Source organism: Oncorhynchus clarkii, chromosome 21 (genome assembly GCF_045791955.1).
Source record: "Oncorhynchus clarkii lewisi isolate Uvic-CL-2024 chromosome 21, UVic_Ocla_1.0, whole genome shotgun sequence".
NCBI lineage: Eukaryota > Metazoa > Chordata > Actinopteri > Salmoniformes > Salmonidae > Oncorhynchus > Oncorhynchus clarkii.
In genome coordinates this window covers 11,122,301-11,142,582 of record NC_092167.1, presented here as the reverse complement: position 1 = coordinate 11,142,582, position 20,282 = coordinate 11,122,301, and the positions used below count along the sequence as shown (strand labels likewise).

The 20,282-nt window shown below is 43.2% G+C and overlaps 1 pseudogene; it reads left to right on the top strand.

The window, feature by feature from the left end:
* The first annotated feature begins 715 nt into the window (after nucleotides 1-715).
* Nucleotides 716-20,282, top strand: part of LOC139379596 (acyl-CoA synthetase short-chain family member 3, mitochondrial-like) — a 34,069-nt pseudogene continuing 14,502 nt past the window's right edge.

Genomic DNA, 20,282 nt, shown 5'->3' with positions numbered 1-20,282 from the left:
ACCTCCGATTGACTCATATTATGTCAATTAGCCTATCAGAAGCTTCTAAAGCCATGACATCATTTTCTGGAATTTTCCAAGCTGTTTAAAGGCACAGTCAACTTAGTATATGTAAACTTCTGATACAGTGAGTTATAAGTGAAATAATATGTCTGTAAACAATTGGTGGAAAAATTACTTGTGTCATGCACAAAGTATATGTTCTAACTGACTTGCCAAAACTATAGTTTGTTAACAAGAAATTTGTGGAGTGGTTGAAAAACAAGTTTTAATGACTTCAACCTAAGTGTATGTAAACTTCCGACTTCAACTTTATGTGAGAATGCTTTTCATTGACTACAGCTCAGCGTTCAACACCAAAGTGCCCTCAAAGCTCATCAATAAGCTAAGGACCCTGGGACTAAACACCTCCCTCTGCAAATGGATCCTGGACTTCCTGACCAGCCGCCCACAGGTTGTAAGGGTAGGTAACAACACATCCACCATGCTGATCCTCAACACAGGGGCCCCTCAGGGGTGCGTGCTCAGCCCCGTCCTGTACTCCCTGTTCACTCATGACTGCACGGCCAGGCACCATCATTACATTTGCTGATGACACAACAGTGGTAGGCCTGTTCAACAACAACAACGAGACAGCCTACAAAGAGGAGGTCAGAGACTTGGCCATGTGGTGCCAGGACAACAACCTCTCCCTCACGGGATCAAGACAAAGGAGATGATTGTGGACTACAGGAAAAAGAGGGCCGAGCACGCCCCCCACGCCCCAATGTCATCGACGGGGCTGCAGTGGAGCAGGTTGAGAGCTTCAAGTTCCTTGGTGTCCACATCACCAACAAACTAACATGGTCCAAACACACCAAGACAGTCGTGAAGCGGGCACAACAAAACCTATTCCCCCTCAGGAGACTGAAAAGATTTGGCATTTGTCCTCAGATCCTCAAAAGGTTTTACAGCTGCACCATCGAGAGCATCCTGACTGGTTGCATCACTGCCTGGTATGGCAACTGCTCGCCCCCCCACCCCCCTCTCCACACCACTGCCACTCTCTGTTGTCATCTATGCATAGTCACTTTAATAAACTCTACCTACATGTACATACTACCTCAACTAACCGGTGCCCCCACACATTGACTCTGTACCTGCAACCCCCTGTATTCATTGTTATTTTTTACTGCTCCTCTTTAATTACTTGTTACTTTTATCTCTTATTCATATCCATATTTTAAAACTGCACTGTCGGTTAGGGGCTCATGTGTAAGCATTTCACCTGTTGTATTCTGCGCATGTGACTAATCAAATTTGATTTGACCTTGTGAAAGTGACACGTTTTCATTTTCGTCAAAAACATCTATATATTGAAGGAGTGGCTTTGAGACGGCCTGCACATGCGCAGTTCGGCGCGAGACAACCTTTAGACCCGATGACGTGATCTGTGCACTACCGCCACCTACTACTTTGGAGCTATACAATTTATCCTACTATTTGAAAGCATTAGATGTGTGGACGATACATTTAGGTACACAGTACGTACAGTTAGTATTTTATGACTATCCAATAGTGAAATATCATGCACTTGTGCTTAATTGTCTCATATTTTGTAATGGTTGTCATAAATCATTTTGTGCTCCAAGGTCACATTATTAAACCATGTTCAAGGTATTTGATGGCAGACCTCACAAGATGAACCTTTAATTCTGCATGGTAAAGATCCCATATGCTCTCTAGAGTGACCTCTGTGTTGTAATAGTGTTAAAATCCAGGCATGGCTAGTGAGCGACGGTGCATGATGTCTCATCTTTCTGTGTGCATGCATATTTAAAACAACAGGAATCCAGACACCATCTGCTTGTCTCAGCACCTCAGTACCTCAACAGAGCTCATAATGAGTTGAGAGTCCCATTTCATCAAAAGATCTGGGGTTGTACATAGATCCTGTACATTGCAGGAAAAACTGTCATTTTTGTCTGTGTTCAGCCCTTATCTTATCATACACATTCTCTAATTGTAGACCAAGCTACAATGTGCTTACTGTTATCTTTATGTTATTTCATAACATTGATAGATCTATAGTGAAAGTATTACAGTAGTTATTTATTAATGACAATGACAATATGACAATATGCTTCCTGTAATGTGGGGTCTTCTCTTTGTAAGGTTCACCGGGTGGAAGTTGAATGTTTGCCACAATGTGGTGGATCGCCATGTCGAGAGTGGACGAGGAGATCAACCGGCCATCATTTATGACAGTCCAGTGACTGGAACTAAGCAGACCATCACTTTTAGAGAACTACAGGAACAGGTAATGATTTTAGCAAAACTCTTCACACTGTACATATTCATTTAGACTGTAGGACGTCCCTCTAAATATACATTTTCACTCATATGTTGTAACATAGTATAGCCTCCCCTAAGCAGCTTGAACCCCTTCCCCACCTGGTATTTTCTCCACTGTCCGATCTGTTTAATGGTTGAATGGTTAAATGTGAAATGTACATGCCACATTTATAGGACTGCTTATAGAAGAGTTGATGGCCCACTTTCACAGTCACAGAGATCGTAATATTGCAGTAGATAAAGGTCTCACTGACGCCAAGTGAAGCACTTTGATGGAGGGATTTCATCAAAGCAGCAGGGCTATTAGCCAGTATGTGACTCTGACGCTGAATTGCGTATACTGAGAAATCCTTTTAAGCTATTTAAGCCAGACCTTCAAGCCTTTTACTTTCTAGGCTTATATAACATTCAGAGAGGATTCCTCCTCAAACATTTGGCTAGAGTTGATTAGCCTGTTTTATACTGCATTAGAATGAATTAAAAATTAGAGACACTCGTTCTGTGTTGAATGAGACAGTCATTTCAGATCCCTTAATACATTTGATCAGTAACCCGAGGAAGGTATGACGGTGTGCAGATAGTAATGGAGAGGTAACATCGGTCATATTGATAGTACGTTACATAGTCAGAACATGGCCTTTCAGAATGTTCTGACGTACATTTCAGATCCCTTAATCAGTAACCCGAGGAAGGTATGACGGTGTGCAGATAGTAATGGAGAGGTAACATCGGTCATATTGATAGTACGTTACATAGTCAGAACATGGCCTTTCAGAATGTTCTGATGTACATTTCAGACCAATGCATTTGTTTGAGCTGTGTTGTATCACATCTCTTAAGTCTTGTTTCTTTTAAGAGGCCCCCGGTAGCACACTGTGTGAATGCTGTGTCTTCCAGCCCAAGATGATAGTGACGGCCTCCTTTGGCATTGAGCCTGGCAGGAGAGTGGAGTACATTCCCCTGGTGGAGAAAGCCCTGGAGCTCAGCTCTCACAGTCCCTCCAAGGTCCTCATTGACAACCGGCCCGGCATGGTGAGGTCCATAGAGATAGAATACAGTTCTATGTTATTCTGTGGTAAGGCCTAACTCACTAACGTCAACTCTTTCAGGGAGATGCCTGCCATTTCCCAAAGACAATAACTCTGCTGACATGCAATAGTTTTACATGATCCTCTCTATTGGTTACTTAATGCTATTACTTCCTGACTGGACCACGAATATGGTTCCAGTGTATATATGAATCGGATGATTTCAGCCGTGAGCTTGTATGGATGGATGGATGGATGGATGGATGGTTCGACAGATCTGTCGCTCCTAAACGGCCTGTTGAAACAAAGGTGGGAGAGAGAAACGGTGCGCATGAGGGACTGAATCACGCAACACACTCAACGCTGAGACGTGCCCCTGGGCTGTGGCGGGGAGCCTGGCACAGGGTCAGAGTGAAACCAGGCAGAACCGGTAGAATAAAAGTCAATTTCCCCCAAAACAGCCAGCAGCCACTTACAGTAATGTGTTGGCACTCCAGGAAACTGAAATGAGTTTCTTCTCAACTCGTACATAAAAACAGCCAAATCTGTGCTCAGGGAAATCATTCTGAAAATGCTTTGCAAAGTATTGCAATCACTCTGCTCAGGCAATCTTTCACACCTATTTTATTAGTACCACCGATGTTTGGAATGTATCACAAAGTCTGGGGCTTTGCACCCTGATTGCTGCTGCGCTACCTTTATGCACAGTTACCCTAGTAGCTATTTTTGATTATGCAACACAGGGAGGATACTGTTAAGGTGATACGTTGTATGTTGTCATGGAAACTGTCTCAGCAAATCACCATACCTCCGATGCTGTAGAATATGAGATGTCCCCCTTTTTTTGTTGTTGAAGTCGTTGGTATATTGCCGCTCTTGTGAATGTTAAACCACTCTAGTAATCACTATGAAAAGGCAGCGAGTGGCTCCAGAGAAGTGGACTTCAAAACCCACCCATAAGGCCTCATTAATCAGAGAAGGGTCCTACTACTGGATTATGTTATTTTGGAAGAGGAGAGAACAATTAAAAAAACAGCTCAAGGCTTTGGGGGTCTTCTCTCCTTTCCCTCGGCCTTTGGGCAGTTGGAATTCCGCATGTTCTGCATCATGAAAGCTCACTTATTGAAAAATGCACAATTGAAAACCCAAGTTGTGACGACTATAAAAAACGTTTCTTAAGCAATATGGCATTGGTGGTCGGATGAGCCTTGTTGAGTTGTGCACAACTAATGAATCTGTTTTTATCTGTCTTTTGTGTCCACGTGGTAAAAATGATTGAATGTGTGTCTCTTGAATATGTCATGGAAATGAATCCATCCCTCCTGGTTGATTGTCTGCAACAGGAGAAGGTGTCCATGGCAAATGTTTATGGCCTCAAGCCTGTTGAAGTAAGTCCATGGGAAACATCTCAGTGTTCTTTATCATTGTATTACAGAACATACACCATAAACATGCACAAACATAGTACAGTATGGATTCTCTCTTCTTTCTCTGCCTACTCTCTACTAGGTGTGGTGGGCAGTGTCTGACCTGGGCTGGGTAGTGGGCCACTCCTACATCTGTGTCACGACTTTCGTTGAAGTGGGCTCCTCTCCTTGTTCGGGCGGCGTTCAGCGATCGACATCACCAGCTTTCTAGCCATCGCCGCTCCATTTCTCATATATCCATTTGTTTTGTCTTGTTTCATACACACCTGATTTTCATTCCATAATCACACTACATGTATTTTAGTCCTCCGTTCCCCTCCATGTCTTTGTGTGTAATTGTTTATTGTTAATGGTGTATGTTCATGCGCTGTACTTTTGTTTATTGTTCCGTGTTTTTGGGCACTTAGATTTTGTCATTTTGTGCCTATTTTTTGACCGGAATAAAAGTTTACTCTACTCTGCTCTCCTGCACCTGACTTCGCCTCCCTCACACAGCCATAACAATCTGTTAGGCAACACCACCATTCTATACGAGGTATGTACCGTAGCCTACATAGGCCTATTATAATGACCTGTGAACGGGTCACTATTGGTCAATTAACTCCAGAAAAACACACAAACTCAACTTTCTCAAGGACTTGTCCCTTTCACTCAGTGATTCCAAATGCTTTGCAGATTACTCTATTTAAAGACAATGAGCACAAGAAAAATTTACTCCTAATGACGCATGAATATATGAGATTTCAGACAACCAGCTTTTTGATATTCATGCACATGATCATCATTACAAATTTACCCCGGCCTCATTAAACTAATATTCACTGGCTCGAAAAGGCCCAGTTAGGTTGGTTTGTGGAAGTTATTTGTATGAAGTGCAGCTGGTGATTCTGCTGTGTTTGGGCCCTGGGCAAATGACCCCAGGGTTTGGGAGTAGAGGGGTGGGGAGGTAGGACTGCTCATGGAGGCTATCTGCCTAATTAGACTTTTGGTCTCTGTGGCTGTTGGAGGATTGGAGGTGGGTGTTGAATTCATCAGCCTGGCTTCATCCAGAGCCTGTTGTCTGTGGCTGCATTTTCCTTGTGGAATGCATTGCTCCTGTCTACCCTGCTCCACACAATACCTTCTGTCCTCTCACTGATTAATACACAGTCATAGATATTCACACTGGGAGGAAATGAAGGCCCTCGAGTCTGTTGTTGTTGATTTCCCAGCTCATTTTAATCTGTCCCCCTCTCTCTCTCTCTCTCTCTCTCTCTCTCTCTCTCTCTCACGCCTCGTCTCTCTCACGCCTCATGTGGAGCAACCTCATGTGGAGCAACCTCATGTGGAGCAACCTCAACCTCTCTCACGCCTCATGTGGAGCAACCTCGCGGACTGAACCTTTAGAGAAGGAATATCGGTTCCGCTCGCCCGTGGGCTCTTCCTCACTGCGACTTTTGTTGGTGCACAATACTTTCTCAATAGAGTCATCTTGTTTCCATTCATCAGTTTCAGCCCATCTGTCTGGGCTCCAAATATAATTTTGTCTCCATTTCAAACACATCTTTTCATGAATATTCATTCTGTTCAGCACAGTGGAAGTGTTAATGGTGCGGAACGTCAATAGTAAGAAAACTTGATGGCCTTAGTACTGTTCTTCTGTTTGATAGGTGGCTGGCTGAGTCATCACTACCGCAAGCCTCTACAAACAGCTTGCTCTGAATGTACCGCTACACTTCAATACCCAATTGGCGTGTTCATGTAAGCTTATGTCCTCAGGCGGTTTGGGTTTGTAACGGATCTCTCTCTCTCTATGCAGGGCAAGCCTGTTGGGACACCGGATGCCGGGGCGCTCTTCCGCGTGCTGTCAGAGCATGGTTGTTCCTCCATGTTCACCGCGCCCACTGCCATCCGAGCCACCCGCCAGCAGGACACCCATTCCGCCATAGGGGCTCAGTACCCCCTCACCAGGTACCCTCACCACCCAATCCCCACATATTGGCATAACACTGCAGAGATGGACGATTCAACAACTGTCGTGGCTAGCTCTGTTTTGTACCTTTTCTGCCCACTTGAAGTAGACCTACTCTTTAGTCCTATCAACGTCCAGAGACTGGGTACCTTTCATCCATATCCGGTGTTGTCCCCCACTGGCTGAAGGTTTTGGCGCTGCCTGCCCACTCTCTTGTTAGTCTCTGTCCATCTGCTGGAGCAGTGTCCCTGCCTGGCCCAGGCTCATCACTCACAACCTGTGTTCCCATTTAGACCTGATTGAGGTTTAATCAGGATGGATAAAACACCGGCAGGGCATTCATTCCTATTACATAATACTGTGCTGCTGCCACGCTGCTAAACACACAGGGAATCACTGAGTGCTGTAGAGAGCCTCAGGCAATGCCATCTTTGATGGTGCCTGGTTCCAGGGACTGGAGTGATTGTTATCCCCATGGGAAATGTCATAATTTATATTGATAATAAATCTGTGGAAAATACAGTTTTGGTTCCTTAATATTTTGAAACAGAATCACAGTTGATCAGGTATAATGTGAAAATAGAGGGGGAGTGGTGGTAACTCCACTTATTTAGATTTTTCTCCATACCTGCGTCATAGAACAGGGGCTTTGATCTTTGGTCATAGTTTGCCGTGGAATAATCTGAATGTGGGGAATTTGAAGGTATTTTGTGTGCTGTTTCTGAACAGGGTTTTGCCTCGACTGCTCCAGGCAGACCTCAGACACAAATCCCAAAGGGATTGAATTCATTGTTTTCCCTGGACTATGACATGATCTTCTTTCTGCTAGTTGTTATGATGGACTATGCTTCAGTTGTTGGTTTCGTCATGTGCCATGCAGCATCTTTCCATGACTGTCTTTCTCCCAGAGGGAGCAGGTTAGTGAAAGACTACAGCAATTCACTGAGAGAGAATTGATGCACAAACACAACAACCACAATGTAAGACGTTTCCAGAATCCAGACAGACTCAGACAGTAGTCGAATATCCGGTTGACCTTTGTTTCCTTGCCTGGAGACAAAACAGACAACCATCAAAACTATTCTTCTCCCTTCTCTACTAGCAATGTTAACAGTCAAGAAGCAGACACTAGACGTGTAATTTTACAGCTCAGGAAATAGGATGTTCTCAGTGAATGTAAAAATAACGCAAACCAGGAAAGTTGAATACAATAGCAATCAATGTCAATTAAAACGTCAACTCTATTTCCCCTCTTTGTCATGAATTGATTATAAACTTGTAGTTTGAAAGGCAAGCGTTTTGAGAACACTTAATTAAGCATTAAGACACTAAAACGCCTTAGTTCACGTGTGGATGGTTACTCCTATGAACGGGTTGTTGCTGGCATCTCCTCAGTGTATGGCACCGTTATCAGTAGGTCATAGACATTTTGGTAGTAATATGATGTGGGTGGATAGCATATTAAATATTCATCACGATCTCTCTGATAAGCTCACTGCAGTAGCCTCTTCTCAGTTCCTAGCTCAGTAACACCACATGGGTAGCTAATTGCACCAAATCCTGTGCTAAAATATACCACAGAGCCCATAACAACTATTGCCGCTCGTGAAAGAGCCTGGGGAGAAGCCACTGCCATGGACCAGAGGGTCTCCAGGTACAGAGGGTCAGTGAGGCAGAGTGAACGCTTCAAACGTAGGCTTTATTACATCACTTACCAACAGAAATCAGGCTTTATTACATCACTTACCAACATAAATCAGGCTTTATTACATCACTTACCAACAGAAATCAGGCTTTATTACATCACTTACCAACAGAAATCAGGCTTTATTACATCACTTACAAACAGAAATCAGGCTTTATTTCATCACTTACCAACAGAAATCAGGCTTTATTATATCACTTACCAACAGAAATCAGGCTTTATTACATCACTTACCAACAGAAATCAGGCTTTATTTCATCACTTACCAACAGAAATCAGGCTTTATTATATCACTTACCAACAGAAATCAGGCTTTATTACATCACTTACCAACAGAAATCAGGCTTTATTTCATCACTTACCAACAGAAATCAGGCTTTATTTCATCACTTACCAACAGAAATCAGGCTTTATTACATCACTTACCAACAGAAATCAGGCTTTATTTCATCACTTACCAACAGAAATCAGGCTTTATTTCATCACTTACCAACATAAATCAGGCTTTATTACATCACTTACCAACAAAAATGCTTACAAATAAAACTCTTAAAGTATAACTTCCAATAACAAAGACTCTCAGTTTAAGATAACCTTTCAGCCCCAAACTGTCGGCTGCTACTGTATCTCCAGTCCTCTCCCTCGAATGTGAGCAGCAGCAGCCTAATCAACTGTCGGGGCTGATTGTCCAGCCAATCACACACTTGATTGACTTATTATCCATTAGCCTCCCAACAGAGAAAGTGCCGGAAAGTCGCTGGAAGGATAGATAGGTCGTGACCGGCCTCACACGCCAGTACAGTAGGTAGTGGTGTATGCACCTGTCAGTTGGTTGCGATTCGCAAAGAAGAAGAAGGCGCTGGAAGGGCATGGCAAGAGGGTTTGCCTCCTCCAGTACCACAAAGTCATTATGAATGCACTTTCCTATGTGCTGATTTTCAGAAAATCAGATTTTCCTGTGTAGCACTTTCCAAGTGTCTAAAGGTGCAGACGTGCCAAAACCACAAAATTGCAATTTTCAGCCCAGTATTTCATTCTCGCTGGGTACTTTACGATGACTATTGTTATTACAACACATGAGTTTCTTCCTGTAATGGCCTTGGAGCATTATCAGCGAGCTTGAGCAATTTCACTCGTCACCCCAGATGTCAGAAAAGTAATAGAAAAGCGGGTTTGGAGTTCTCTGGTGTAGGAGTCGCGTCTAGCTCTACCGTTCAACCCACTCAGAGGAACAATCACAGCACAATGGAGCAAGCACCATTTCATAGCCCTTATTAACATAGCCAGGAGCACTAACTCAATGCTCACAGACAGAGCAGACTCTTACTTATGGGGGACAACGTTCATGATTTCAGCCAATAACAATTTCCAGCTTGTAGCACCAGGAAGCTTGGCTTGTGACTCACTCTGCCTGTTTGCTTAACATTTGCAGGATTTATATCATGCATTATCTGGGATGTCATGTGCCATCTTTCAAGGAATATATGTGCAATTGATATACCTTCTCATTGCAAGGTGACACGTACAAGGTGCACATACAGACACACACAAGCACACACACACACACAGAAGCACATGCATACTAAATGCAATTATGGGGGCGAATGTTTCCTCTCATTCTTGCTAATGAGACACAAACTTCCCCAGTTGGGACTATGTTAGGTATAGTACTGTGGGACTATTGTTGCCTGTCCAAGGCTGAATCTGGGCCTCTGAAGATATGGAGAAATGTGCTTGGCCTTCACCCACCCACTTGCATAAATTACACACAGATCCAACCATCCATGGCTGCCTGTCTCTCCCCTTCTCCCAACATCTGTAGTCAGATTGTTCCAAAGTAGGAGCAGGGAACACAGGGCAAGGTGTCACGAGTGAGATTTACATTTAAGTGGTGTGCTGTGTAGAATACGGAGAAAAGATCAGCAGAGTGATTCTCTGGATGTTCTGTAGAGTTCTGTGGGCCTCTGAAGATATGGAGAAATGTGCTTGGCCTTCACCCACCCACTTGCATAAATTACACACAGATCCAACCATCCATGGCTGCCTGTCTCTCCCCTTCTCCCAACATCTGTAGTCAGATTGTTCCAAAGTAGGAGCAGGGAACACAGGGCAAGGTGTCACGAGTGAGATTTACATTTAAGTGGTGTGCTGTGTAGAATACGGAGAAAAGATCAGCAGAGTGATTCTCTGGATGTTCTGTAGAGTTCTGTAACCCTGCTTCTTCTACCCATTCTCATTCAGATTACACCAAGACCCTCACCCTGACCCAGATAACATACCAATCAGAGGAGGATGGTGGGAGGAGCTATAGGAGGACAGGCTCATTGTAATTACCGGAAGAGAATATACAGTATGGAAATGTTTGATAACGTCCTATTGATTCCATTCCAGCCATTCCTATTGCTCCTCCCACCAGCCTCCTCTGAGGCCTATTTGAATTAGAATTCCTCGAGTTATGTGTGGCAGGAGGCCATGGATACTGTATGGCCTCAGACGTTTTGGCAGCAAATGAAGTCTTCTCTGCTTTATCAGACCATGTCAAGGTCCCCGAGTGAAGATTAGCATGGCTTTATCTACAGTTGAAGTCGGAAGTTTACATACACTTAGGTTGGAGTCATTAAAACTCGTTTTTCAACCACTCCACAAATTTCTTGGTAACAAACTATAGTTTTTGCAAGTCAGTTAGGACATCTACTTTGTGCATGACACCAAGTCATTTTTCCAACAATTGTTTACTGACAGATTATTTCACTTATCCTTCACTGTATTTCAATTCCAGTGGGTCAGAAGTTTACATATACTAAGTTGACTGTGCCTTTAAACAGCTTGGAAAATTCCAGAAAATGATGTCATGGCTTTAGAAGCTTCTGATAGGCTAATTGACATCATTTGAGTCAATTGGAGGTGTACCTGTGGATGTATTTCAAGGCCTACCTTCAAACTCAGTGCCTCTTTGCTTGATATCATGGGGAAATCAAAAGAAATCAGCCAAGACCTCAGAAAAAAATGGTAGACCTCCACAAGTCTGGTTCATCCTTGGAAGCAATTTCCAAACGCCTGAAGGTACCACGTTCATCTGTACAAACAATAGTACGCAAGTATAAACACCATGGGACCATGCAGCCGTCATACCGCTCAGGAAGGAGACGCGTTCTGTCTCTTAGAGATGAATGCACATTGGTGCGAAAAGTGCAAATCAATCCCAGAACAACAGCAAAGGACCTTGTGAAGCTGCTGGAGGAAACAGGTACAAAAGTATCTTTATCCACAGTAAAACGAGTCCTATATCGACATTACCTGAAAGGCCGCTCAGCAAGAAAATGTCTTAAGGACAAGAAAGTCAAGGTATTGGAGTGGCCATCACAAAGCCCTGACCTCATTCCTATAGAACATTTGTGGGCAGAACTGAAAAAGCGTGTGCGAGCAAGGAGGCCTACAAATCTGACTCAGTTACACCAGCTCTGTCAAGAGGAATGGGACAAAATTCACACAACTTATTGTGGGAAGCTTGTGGAAGGCTACCTGAAACGTTTGACCCAAGATAAACAATTTAAAGGCAATACTAATTGAGTGTATGTAAACTTCTGACCCTCTAGAGGAATGTGATGAAAGAAATTAAAGCTGAAAAAAATCACTCTCAACTATTATTTCACATTCTTAAAAAAAAGTGTTGATCCTAACTGACCTAAAACAGGCAATTGTTACTAGGATTAAATGTCAGGAATTGTGAAAAACTGAGTTTAAATGTATTTGGCTAAAATGTATGTAATCTTCCGACTTCAACTGTATATAACCACAGCTAGAGGGGGATTTTTACTCAGATCAACAGAAACCATATGGACTGTTTTGTGTACACGTTTTTGTGCAAGTTTGTCTGAGACTCGTAAGGCAATTATAGTCTAATGGGAAAACTCCAGCTTATTGCTTTTTTTCACCTTGCTACTGGCACAACTCAGTTTAATATAACTTGAAAACACAGTCGTAACCTTCCTTGGCTGTTAAATAGTTTTTTATGAACTTTGTGGTTCGAACTGTGAATGCTGAAGCCGTAGACCGTATACCATGGGTATCAAAAAACATTTATTTTTACTGTTCTAATTATGTTGGTGTTACGGATACAGTTATGCTGTGTGTGTATCCTGTGTGTGTGTGTGTGTTTCTTTTCTCTCATTCTCCCCTCACAGGTGAAAATCATCACTCCCCAATCAGTCAACAATCCAATCAACAATCAGAAGACACACCTCCTCCTGTTTCCTACCCTATCACAGTTCCTTCCCCATGGTTTAAAAACCCCATCATTTGTTTGCTCTAGAGCTCAATCTCTTTGTAATGCCATGTTGGTAGATCTCTGTTCTTTATAGATTTCAGTAGCTCCATCTCTTTGTAATGCCATGTTGGTAGATCTCTGTTCTTTATAGATTTCAGTAGCTCAATCTCTTTGTAATGCCATGTATGTAGATCTCTCTCTTTGCGTCTTAACCTCTTCTTTTGTTTGAGCACCTCCAAATCACTTTCATCTCCTGTGAGTATTGTTTTGGTTATGGTGTTTGTTTGTTGCTGGTGGGAAAAGGGGGAAACCAAGACAAGTCGCCCATGGGCATACACTACCCGTAGGTGAACTTTGTTAAATACACTAGCTAGAACTGGGCGGACCACCCACTGTATTTTGGTTAGTTAGTTAGCTGTTGTTAAAGTAGGCTAGTCTAGCTTAGGGGTGCTTTTGCATATTTGTTTCTTTCCTTGGGTACAGCTCAGCCCCTTTTCCTGCTCCCCCCCATTACCGTGTGTTTATAAATAAACCCTGAGTTTGACAGTATTATTTCAGTTGTCGTGGTTATTTCGTTCACACTTACTTTGTCACAGCTATAATTTGCATGAGATATGTTACGGGTCTCATTACCATCCCCCCTAGACTGTCGGGCCAAAAGGGATTCGTAACAGTTGGTAATCAGTTTGTATTAGCAGTAAGACACATCGGGGGTTTGTGGGATATGGCCAATATACCACGGCTAAGGGCTGTATCCAGGCACTCTGTGTTGCGTCATGCGTAAGAACAGCCCTTAGCCGTGGTATATTGGCCATATACCACACCCCCTCAGGCCTTATTGCTTCATTATAGATCTGCCACTACTCTATTACACTGTCCTGGCCTATAGAGCCTGACTGCTCTCTCTGCTCCTCCAGATTGAAGAGCCTTTTCTTGGCTGGAGAGCGCTGTGACGTGGAGACTCTGAACTGGGCCAAAAGGAGCTTTGGCGTGCCTGCACTGGACCACTGGTGGCAGACTGGTAAGACTTTCATTTGCTACTGGAACATCATAATGGACACTACATGTTACACTAGGACGATGGTTCCATTTCTTGATACCGGTTGTGGTAATACATCTGACCCAACATCTCCCCCATATCTCATTTAAAGGCTCAGAATTCAAGAATAGTTGCAGGACTCTATTCTCTGAGCACCTTTTGAGAATGTTAATCTATTATAGTTTTAGTCTATCTTAGGGGAATTGTCAATGTGAGTGAATTGTTATTGCCGCCTTGGTAGTATTTGATCAGCCCATTGACATTAATTCGGCCTTGAGAAGGCGTAACAAATAGCTATATCTCCACAGTATAACTCTTCCTTGAAAGCCCCCTGCAGGCATTAAGTGCATGCACCATGCTCCCGATTTAATTCATGCTTCGCACTTATACTGTATACGGAGCACCAGAGGAAAGGCCACTTCTTTCACTAAGTGCCGTGCTAAGAAGAGGAATTAGCCCACAAGGATTTGGGGCTGCTCTGCAATGGTCATAGAGTGCCCTGAGGCATTCACTACGCTCCCACAGCCACCCAATTAACTTAATCAGCTTCTCAATCTAACCTCATTAATACTAGTCCTTTCAGAGCAATTCACAGTTCATCATTCATAGACCGCGTGCTGTGGTCTAGTAGCTTTACAATGGATAAGGAGGAGAAGTTCTTCTTGTTGGTGAAAGTGTGTGATTCATTTTGTATATAATACCTCCCAATCATCACTGTTGTCTATATTGGTGATGAGATGTGTAATTGGGGTCTTGAGTGCAGGGCTATACTGCATTGTTTTTCCCCTGTTTCCCTCCCCTGTCACCTTCGAATGACTTTAGAGTCACTAAGACCCTATTAGCCACTTGGTGGGTGATTCCAGCCCATGTTCCAGGCAGCGAGCCATCGTACGAATGTCCCTCTCTCCCTGACCCCCAGTCCCACAAAACAGTGATAAATGTGGTAGAGAAGGCGGCACGAGATAGGCATTGGATTCCTTGTACGTTTTTTAAAATTTATTATTCTGCGTGCCTGACAGAGAATCGACCCGGGAAGAGCAGACATCTGTGTTAAATATGGAATATAAAAATAGACATGGACCTTGAGAATGTACGGGTGAGAGTGAGAGAGAATCCACCTAACACTGTCTTGGATCTCAGCCCAGATTAGCATGTTTGGGGAGATGGCTCTTTGTCTCCCAGACCTCCCTGGAAGTGGGTGTTGTTAACTCAGCAGCAGTAACCCACAGGAGTTACCACGCAAAACGGGGCTTTTGGTGTTTTACTGAGTCATCCACTGTTAGTTATCATGAGCCAATGTGCCACAGTGCAACAGCTCCAGTTGATACAATATACAGTATGAGCCTTCCTTTGTCTTTTCAGGTGACCATTAGGTTGCTTTGGTTTTCTCAAAAGCCTACATATGCACTGAGTATACCAAACATTAGGAACACCTTCCTAACATTGAGTTGCATCTAAGCTGTGGCGGTCATGAAATTTTGTCAACCGGTGATTGTCAAGCAAATAACTGCTGGTCTCACGGTAATTGACCATTAATTAACATAAATGATCAAGGCTCGGGAGAAGACCAAGACGCAGACAGTTTAGACAGTAATGGAGGGTGGTATAACAAGATACAGACCGACAGGCAGAATGATCAAAAACCGGGAAAGCTAGAAAACAGGAACTAGAGACAGACAGAATGTCACGTTCGTCGTAAGGAGGAGACCAAGGAGCAGCATGATATGAATACATACTCTTTAATAAACAAAGAAACACTAAACAAACTTGCAAAATAACAAAACGAACGTGACGCTATATAAACCGAGAGCTGACAATGGCAACTACACATAGACAATAACCCACAAACTATCCAAGGCATATGGCTACCTAAATATGGTCCCCAATCAGAGACAACGATAAACAGCTGCCTCTGATTGAGAACCAATCTAGGCAACCATAGACATATAAACCCCTAGACATACAACAACCCCTAGATATACAACAACCCCATGACATACAAAAACCCCTAGACAATACAAAAGCTACACAAACCAACCTTGTCACATCCTGACCTAACCAACATAATAAAGAAAACAAAGATAACTAAGGTCGGGGCATGACACAGGAGTACGGGAAAAAACGCTGGTAGGCTTGACTAAACAAAATGAACTGGCAACAGACAAACAGAGAACACAGGTAAAAGTACACTGAGGATAATGGGGAAGAAGGCGACACACCTGGAGGGGGGTGGAGACAATCACAAAGACGGGTGAAACAGATCAGGGTGTGACATAAACGCATTTAGCATCTCCTGGCTTCCACACATAACATACAAGCCACTGATGCAGACCTTTGGAACATCTACATTTTAAAAAGTATAACAAATCCATTTAATATAGCCTACACCTTCACAATAAATCTAAAGAAACATGATATGATATGAAGAAAATGTAGTCTATTTCAGAAGAACAGAATAGCATACTCTGAGTTGTCCTTATGTTAGATACTGATGTGGTATGCCATGTGGCTGTGGGCTACACTAGTTCATTTAGAAGACAATTTGAGGGAGTCCGGACATGCGGCTATTCTATGTTGAGGGGTTAACAAAGAAACAGGTACTCCTATATGTTATTTATGTAACTTTATATGTGATACAAATGTTGTGGTATAGGTTCTGATTTTTAATACATTCTAAGGCTGCATGATGCGACAAGTTTATTTAAAAAAAGTTGCATGGAAGCCATGATTTCTTCTTTGTTTTTTTGTGCAGGCTGTACACACTTCATCAGTCTCTCATTCACAATTTGACAAGCACTTGATAATGCCTCACATTTCCTGGCTGCATCCCCTTTGTGTGGCCGTAATGCCCCCTAAAAAATCCATGCCTTTTGTGGCTAGTAGCCATTGTGCCCTTGGACTGAACATAATAATTATAATTCCCTTCTCCCAGCTGCGTGCTGAAGCACCTCTCACTCACATGGCTCTCCATAATGTGATCGCCTCTTTCTCACCTGATACAAGTGAAGACAGACACATCGGGGACGCAACTGCGCATATTGAAGATATTGGAAGAACTGTCCAGATGTACTTTCCGTCAGCCAACAAGATGAGTAGGCCTAACGAACAGCAAAAGCACTAGACTATGTCAATCTACTATCCCCCATAGTACAAAAGTTGACCTAGTCTGTGCGAGAAATAAATATTCCAAACATAGACTGGGACAGATACGATAGATGCCAAATTAATACAACCACTAGCATCAGAAAAACAGTTTTAAGCAATGAGCCTGACACAACAGCTTAAAATGTTGATAAACTATCAGGCTATTTCTTCACATTATGAGTGCAGTAATGCGCACACGGCAGTAGGCTATAAGCGCGAATGGTATTTTCGGTTCTCAAACTATGATTTGAAAAAGTCGCAAAAAAAAGCATGTGCTGTATCTTGCCTTATGCTGGGCATCATTCACAAGTGATAATATATAATGAATTCACACTTTACATATACTAATTAACATGTGTGAAATTTGTTTTGATTTAGAATGGACCATCATGCACCTGTATCGAAGCAGGGGCAGCGGGAAAAAATACATGTCATCTATGCACTTAAATAGCAAATGGAGGACTGATAACAAGTTCAAACAGGTGCCATTAATACAGGTAACGAGTGGAGGACAGAGGAGCCTCTTAAAGAAGTTGTTACAGGTCTGTGAGAGCCAGACATCTTGCTTGTTTGTAGGTGACCAAATACTTATTTTCCACCGTAATTTGCAAATAAATTCATAAAAAATCCTACAATGTGATTTACTGGATTTTTTTCTCTTGTTTTGTCTGTCACTGTTGAAGTGTACCTATGATGAAAATTACAGACCTCTCTCATCTTTTTAAGTGGGAGAACTTGCACAAATGGTGGCTGACTAAATACTTTTTTGCTCCACTGTGTGTGTGTGTGTGTGTGTGTGTGTGTGTGTGTGTATATGTGTATATGTATATATATATATATATATATATATATATATAGCTCAAAAAAATTAAGGGAACACTAAAATAACACATCCTAGATCTGAATGAATGAAATATTCTTATTAAATACTTTTTTCTTTACATAGTTGATTGTGCTGACAACAAAATCACACAAATTATCAATGGAAATCAAATTTATCAACCCATGGAGGTCTGGATTTGGAGTCACACTCAAAATTAAAGTGGAAAACCACACTACAGGCTGATCAAACTTTGATGTAATGTCCTTAAAACAAGTCAAATTTAGGCTCAGTAGTGTGTGTGGCCTCCACGTGCCTGTATGACCTCCCTACAACGCCTGGGCATTCTCCTGGTGAGGTGGCGGATGGTCTCCTGAGGGATCTCCTCCCAGACCTGGACTAAAGCATCCGCCAACTCCTGGACAGTCTGTGGTGCAACATGGCGGATGGAGCGAGACATGATGTCCCAGATGTGCTCAATTGGATTCAGGTCTGGGGAACCGGCGGGCCAGTCCATAGCATCAATGCCTTCCTCTTGCAGGAACTGCTGACACACTACAACCACATGAGGTCTAGCATTGTCTTGCATTAGGAGGAACCCAGGGCCAACCGCACCAGCATATGGTCTCACAAGGAGTCTGAGGATCTCATCTCGGTACCTAATGGCAGTCAGGCTACCTCTGGCGAGCACATGGAGGGCTGTGCGGCCCCCCAAAGAAATGCCACCCCACACCATGACTGACCCACCGCCAAACCGGTCATGCTGGAGGATGTTGCAGGCAGCAGAACGTTCTCCACGGCGTCTCCAGACTGTCACGTCTGTCACATGTGCTCAGTGTGAACCTGCTTTCATCTGTGAAGAGCACAGGGTGCCAGTGGCGAATTTGCCAATCTTGGTGTTCTCTGGCAAATGCCAAACATCCTGCACGGTGTTGGGCTGTAAGCACAACCCCCACCTGTGGACGTCGGGCCCTCATACCACCCTCATGGAGTCTGTTTCTGACCGTTTGAGCAGACACATGCACATTTGTGGCCTGCTGGAGGTCATTTTGCAGGGCTCTGGCAGTGCTCCCTCCTGCTCCTCCTTGCACAAAGGTGGAGGTAGCAGTCCTGCTGCTGGGTTGTTACCCTCCTACGGCCTCCTCCACGTCTCCTGATGTACTGGCCTGTCTCCTGGTAGAGCCTCCATGCTCTGGACACTACGCTGACCGTCACAGCAAACCTTCTTGCCACAGCTCGCATTGATGTGCCATCCTGGATGAGCTGCACTACCTGAGCCACTTGTGTGGATTGTAGAATCCGTCTCATGCTACCACTAGAGTGAAAGCACCGCCAGCATTCAAAAGTGTCCAAAACATCAGCCAGGAAGCATAGGAACTGAGAAGTGGTCTGTGGTCACCACCTGCAGAACCACTCCTTTATTAGGGGTGTCTTGCTAATTGCCTAATTGCCTTGCAGCAGCACTATCAAGGTTCTTATTAGCTATTTCTAGCTTTCGCTGAGCCGACGAGCCAATAATTAGTTTTTAGATTTTACAGCACCTTACGCAACGTATCTGCTCATTTCCCTAATCTCCCCATTCACTCTGTCCAATTTGAAATACAGTTGAGTAGTGGAGACCAGAGTCTATAAAGCTTGGGTTGTCTCTTGTGGAGGTCATAAGTGAGCTTTTCAAGAGGGAGAAAGTCAACAATTTGGTCAACCCAGATTTTAAATGTAGGAGAGGTATTAGAGGCCCACAATAGAATAATACATTTCTTAGCAAAGTATGTAATAGTCATAAGCAAATTTTCTCTGTCAGGATCAATAACAAAGTCCTGCTGGGCATTAAGAAGATTGATATGACCCCGTGTATCTAACTGTACAGCTAGTATTTTACAGATTCTGGCAATCTCTCTACAGCTCCAAAATACATGCATATAGGTTCCACTTTCAGAGGTACATCTTTTACAGTTAGGATACATGTCTGTTTTCATTCTATGGAGTCTCAAAGGAATGTAATAAAATTTGTACAAAAATGTGTAATTAGATTTTCACTTTTACATTAGTAGAGGAGCAGTATATCCTGTTGCAAACCTCCGCCCATAACTCATCACTGATAGTCAGACCTAGGTCTGTCACATCCTGCCCTTAGTTCCTTTTATGTCTCTATTTTGGTTTGGTCAGGGCGTGAGCATTCTGTTTTGTTCTGTATTTCTGTGTATGGCCTGGTATGGTTCCCAATTAGAGGCAGCGGTCTGTCGTTGTCTCTGATTAGAGAACCATACTTAGGTAGCCTGTTCCCACCTGTGTTTGTGGGTAGTTGTTTTCTGTTTTTGTGTTCTGTACCAGACAGAACTGTTTCGGTTTTGTTCATACTCCTTTGTTTTTTCCCATTCAGTGTTCAGTTAATAAATAAAAGATGAACACATACCACGCTGCACCTTGGTCCTCACCTTCTTCCACCAACGGCCGTTACAGAACTACCCACCACCAAAGGACCAAGCAGCGTGGTGAAAAGGAGGAATGGACATGGGAGGACATCTTGAATGGCAAGGGATCCTACACATGTCTAATTTGAAGATATT